The sequence below is a fragment of the Sinocyclocheilus rhinocerous genome, unplaced genomic scaffold (genome assembly GCF_001515625.1).
Source record: "Sinocyclocheilus rhinocerous isolate Xijiao unplaced genomic scaffold, SAMN03320098_v1.1 scaffold2149, whole genome shotgun sequence".
Lineage (NCBI taxonomy): Eukaryota > Metazoa > Chordata > Actinopteri > Cypriniformes > Cyprinidae > Sinocyclocheilus > Sinocyclocheilus rhinocerous.
Window position 1 is genome coordinate 132089 of NW_015629053.1, and position 5624 is coordinate 137712.

The window sequence follows — 5624 nt, forward strand, 5'->3', positions numbered from 1 at the left end:
GCATTGTTTTGTTAGTGCCACTGAGTCAGTGTTTTCACTTTTTTAGTAGAATAAGCATACAAATGACTTTCTCGGCATATTAAGCTGGAATAGGAGAAAGTAATTTAACACTTCATCTATAAAACACTGAGATGAAATCATGTAAATAACAAGTGTCCATTATTATGGCTTATTTTTAGCACTTAGTGATTTAAACCCACATAAAGAGCGGTGAGGAGAGTAAAGCTACAGAAACAGATTCTCACTGTACAGTTGTGCTGAAATCACATTTACTCTCCCTCTCTCTCTCATAATATCTATCCTGTGTTCCTTCATTCCAACTATATTGATCCAAACATATTGATTTTTATGCTCACAAAATGACTTACCAGCTTTGCCGTTAGGTGTGGTTATGCAGGCAGCTGTGAGAGAGAAAATCTGCTCTGAAAGATGGATAATGCTGACCACAGCTAAGATGAAGACATAGATTATGTTGTTTCAGGTGGAGCTTTGTCATTTTAATTGCACTTATATCTTTACTTTAATTCAAAGTGATTTGATGCAGGAGAGCATTTTGATATATTATCCTGACCTGCTGCACAAACAAACGTGGCCTGTGTTGGAAAAGATGGTTATCTCAAACCAAATCGACTCGTCACCTGAAAGGGCTGTATCACTCAGATGACCTGCTTTTGAGAGTCGCGTATTTTTATCTCACGTTCAGATGTTGCCAGATCAGAAGTATGATATTCCTTACCATGATGGGATCCTTATAGGTCGTTCATGCAGATTGTGATTTTATCGTTGGATGTTGTCAGTCTCTATATTTATTGGTCATAGTGGGTGTTCTTACTGCTCACATCGTCTGATGGCTAATGGGATGAATTCCCTGGTAAAATATTATAGATAATTAAATTAAAAACAAAAACAATACATTTAAAACAATTCTTACACTTTTTAACACAGTCCTTTAGAAGTAGCATAAATGCAATTCATTAATTATCCTATATAAAATAATACTAAATGAACAAAAAAGTGTTATCACATATCATATACTTAATTTTATAAGGTATTAATGACAGAACTCATAATGTTCATTTTTTTACATATACTGTATGTCAAATGAAGAAAGTGTATGGAAGACCATTTCCGGTATGGAATAAAAAATATACTTGCAACTTTTTATTATACAATTCAGACTTTTTTCTCGCAATAGATATAAAATGCGAGATAAAAACTCTGAAAAAAAAGTCAGAAATGTGAGATATAAATTCACAATTGGGAGAGATAAACTCCCAATATTTCAGACTTTTTTTCTTGCAATTCCGAGTTTTTACATTTTATATTTTGCGAATTGTGACAAATTGCTACTTTTTTTCTTGAGTTAGGCTATATCTCACAATCTGGACTGCTCAGAATTCCAAGTTAACATCTCCAAATTTAGAATTTTTTCCTCAGAATTCTGAGCGATTCTGAATTCCAATTTGTGAGAAAAAGGTCAGAATTATGCGATGTAAACTCAGAACCACATGACAAATCCCTGACAGTAAACTGCTGCCTCGTTCTATTTATGACATACTGACACAAAATTCAAATGATTTGCAACGGTTGCATTGTCGCGTCCAAATCGGGAATCAGACTACACTGGTTAGGCTTTAGGCCTATACTGTTAACTCGCTAAACAAAACTGGCTCATGAGAGTCATTTATTCTGTAATTAGACTGATCGCACTGACTCATTGAAGTGAATGATTCGTTCGGAAATCAGACTACACTGGCCGCGCTGTATGCTTATGGTTCACTAAAAAGAGCCGGCTCATAGGAATCATTTGTTTGGGAGTCATATGCCTTGTCCAAATACCCACACTTGCGGTCTTTGCACTTGACCACTTGAAAAAACGTAAAAACACTGTTTTTCTAGCAAATTATATGTAATATCTAATTATTATATTAATATTTAACTTGCTTGTGGTGGCGTTCATGTGCGTTCAACTCGTAAATACGATCTATCCGACATGACTTGAACGCACCTTTACTTCCTGTCGCGCACACGCGCTCTCAAGTAGCCAAGACCGCAACTATGGGTATTTGGACAAGGCAATACTACGCATGCTGCATACTTATGTTTGACTAAAAATAACCAGCTCCTAAAAATTGCTCTGGAATCAAATTTCACTGGACGCGATGTCTGTTTCACTCTGTAGTTTCAGTAGCAATGTTGTGACAACACTGAATAAATAGCACATGAAAATCTGTCAGACTAGTGTGGTGTTCTGTCCACATCGCCGGAAAAAAAACACGTGTGAGAATCGTTAAAGGAACCGCTATTATTATTGTTTTTAATGATGTACAGGTGCATCTCAATAAATTAGAATGTCGTGGAAAAGTTCATTTATTTCAGTAATTCAACTCAAATTGTGAAACTCGTGTATTAAATAAATTCAATGCACACAGACTGAAGTAGTTTAAGTCTTTGGTTCTTTTAATTGTGATGATTTTGGCTCACATTTAACAAAAACCAATAAAATAAAACCAATAAAAAAAACATAAATGGAATCCCTGAATTCAATTATATTGACGTTAAGGAAAAGAAAATTGGGTGAGTTTTACATATTATAACATTTGACATTTGTGATTTCTTCTTAATTAAACTGTTTTTCTTTGTTGTTGTACATTGTGTAGGTATGTCGTAACTGATATTATGTCATATTTGATTTCACATCCAGAGATGAACATTATTAGTGAAATGATTTAATTCAAATGGCTTTTGATGAATTTCTTTCTTCATCAGGAAATGCAAAGCCTAAATATGTGAGATCTTTAAAAAAAAAATGTCATTCAGACCAAAGGTAAACAAGAAATTAATATTAAGTAACCTATTTTGGACATAACTAATATCAGTTACTTTTGTGTCTTTTTGATTCACCAACCAAAATGGTTCCAAATGAAGGCATGCAGAAACGAGCAACACTTCATAGCGATGTTCCTGAATGAATCAGTGTTTAAATCAGTTTTGAACAAGTCTGTTGAATGAATGATTCAGTCACTCATTATTTGTTTTATATAAACGCGTGTTTGACCACTACGCTCGTCTCTTGCCACATCTTGTTTTTGAAAGTGGACTTTTACCTTGAATGCTGCGTTTTTATAACAAGAGGAGCCTGTCTAGTATGGAAGCTTGTTTCCGGCATGAGATTTAGAAAAAACTTATAATATAAAATCTAATGGGGTCTTTTAATCTCATATTTCAGACTTTTTTTTCTCATAATTCTGAGTTTGACTTTCTGTTAACTTGTGAATTTTCAACTCGCAAGCTGCAATATATAAATTGTGAGAAACATGCAATTGTGATCAAGTCAGAATTGTGAAACAAAAATTCACAATTAGCTTTTTTATTATTTTATGGCGAAAACAGAATTGTGAAATGTAGACTCAGATTTGCAAGTAAGTCAGAATTATGAGTTTATATATCGCAATACTGGGTTTATCTCTTATACATTTCTTATATACAAAAATTTTTCGTGTGTATGTATGTGTGTGTGTGTATATATATATATATCACACACACAAAGTTGCAATTACCTACCATGGCGGAAACAAGCTTACATAGTCCAGCGCATGTTTACATAGAAAATCAACTGCAAACTGTAGTACAACTATAAATAGACCAGCAAAGATAGTACTGTTCCTTTAAAAAAAGTAAACTCTAAAAACAAAAAAAAATAAAGAGTTTACATAGAAAATCAACTGCAAACTGTAGTACAACTATAAATAGACCAGCAAAGATAGTACTGTTCCTTTAAAAACAGTAAACACTAAAAACAAAAAAAAATAAAGAAATGAAAGTTCAGCGTTCTCTGGGATAGGATGGATTTTGTATGATTGGTCTGACCCGAGTCATTCACACTCAAAAGGAGTGAAAACCCTTCTCTGAGAAAAGACAGATTAAAGAGTCCGACCCTTCAGGCCTCCATTTCATAGAGACAGAGTGTGGAGACTGTCACATATGTATTTGATAAAGGAAACACACACACACTTGGGCCACACAGAGGAGCGAGATCACAGAAGATGCTGTTAAAAAGGAACCCGAGGCCTGTGCTGGGGTTTTTAACCTTGTTTTGGGGAGTGAAGTCTCTGCAGATGACAAACTGGCCAGTGGCATCAACAAGATGAAGTGATACTTCCACTGTCATATCAAAAAGAGTAACTTCAAGCCCCGCCACTCTCAGACAAACAGACAGAGCGCTTTATGCCTGAGGACTTTTCTAGATTAGAGATGATCTTTCATCCGTGGAGGGTCTTTGTGCTGGCGACTGCTCAGCATAGACCTGCACCGCTGGACGCCCCGAGGGACGTGTTGACTCTCTGATCTCTGGGTCTTGGTCACTGGGGGTCTGTCACTCAGGGGAATTTTCCTGGTTGGTGCCGATTTATGGCAGAAGACACTGGGAGATGTTTTAGTTTCGAATAGCTGGATTTTTGAAGCTAACAAAGTCTGGTGCAGCTTATTCTGGCCACAAACCGTCAACTTGGACAGGAAGAGGCCGTCTTGATTGACGTGTACAACAGATTTATTTCAGGAAATCATGGTTTCACCAAGGCAGTTTTCACATGTTTGTTTGTGTGTGTGTGTGTGTGTACACACACAAATTTTTTTTTTTTTTTTTTTTAAAAATCAAATCTGCCTTTTCTTTGGGGGATACACCGACAGAGCGCTTTATGCCTGAGGACTTTTCTAGATTAGAGATGATCTTTCATCCGTGGAGGGTCTTTGTGCTGGCGACTGCTCAGCATAGACCTGCACCGCTGGACGCCCCGAGGGACGTGTTGACTCTCTGATCTCTGGGTCTTGGTCACTGGGGGTCTGTCACTCAGGGGAATTTTCCTGGTTGGTGCCGATTTATGGCAGAAGACACTGGGAGATGTTTTAGTTTCGAATAGCTGGATTTTTGAAGCTAACAAAGTCTGGTGCAGCTTATTCTGGCCACAAACCGTACTCATTTTATTAATTTTTTTTTTTTTAAAAACAAAATTAATAAAATGAGTACAACAACAAAAAAAAAAAAATTACTTTTCATATTGTGTCTTGCTTTCCTACTAAATGTCTCATACAAAACTCTTGAATATATTTGATAAATATAATACCATGAACTTCAAAACGTCAGCAAATCCAGTGACTAGTTATTTCTCAGATCCGCTTATGTTGGCATGCTAAACAATGACACCTTTAAATTTACCAGTGTACTAATAATACTACAAAAAATCTGTAAAGACTGGCGCTTGAATTGAGACATTGTGTACGATGAGTCCGTCGGTGTGCCATCGAAGGCTAAAGTGTCGAGACTTGTGCGAAATGCTCTCTGCTAGTGAAAAAGGAGAGTGGAAGAAACTCTTATGACTTGCAGACATAATTCCCTCTCTGAAAATTCCTCTTTATTTCAATAAGATGTTGAGCTTCTGAGAGTGTTTGAGGGTTTTGAGTGCGCCATGCAGGACTGCAGTGGAGTTTAATAAGAACAGTAATCTCTGATGGTGCTTTGCTGTGGTTACAGGTGGTAATATTAAACACTATGGGGCCCCCTGGTGGAGCCCGACTAACTGAAGGAGCTCCACCCACAAGTAGCAGTCAGCTGACTTAAGTGTGTC

At 36.5% G+C, this 5624-nt stretch overlaps 1 long non-coding RNA gene across 1 annotated transcript; it reads left to right on the forward strand.

Moving 5' to 3' along the window:
* Positions 1-2526: 2526 nt before the first annotated feature.
* Positions 2527-2986, forward strand: LOC107738662 (uncharacterized). The gene is made up of 3 exons (XR_001639913.1): positions 2527-2577; positions 2770-2827; positions 2929-2986. It is a non-coding gene; the product is annotated as an uncharacterized LOC107738662 (long non-coding RNA).
* Positions 2987-5624: the final 2638 nt, after the last annotated feature.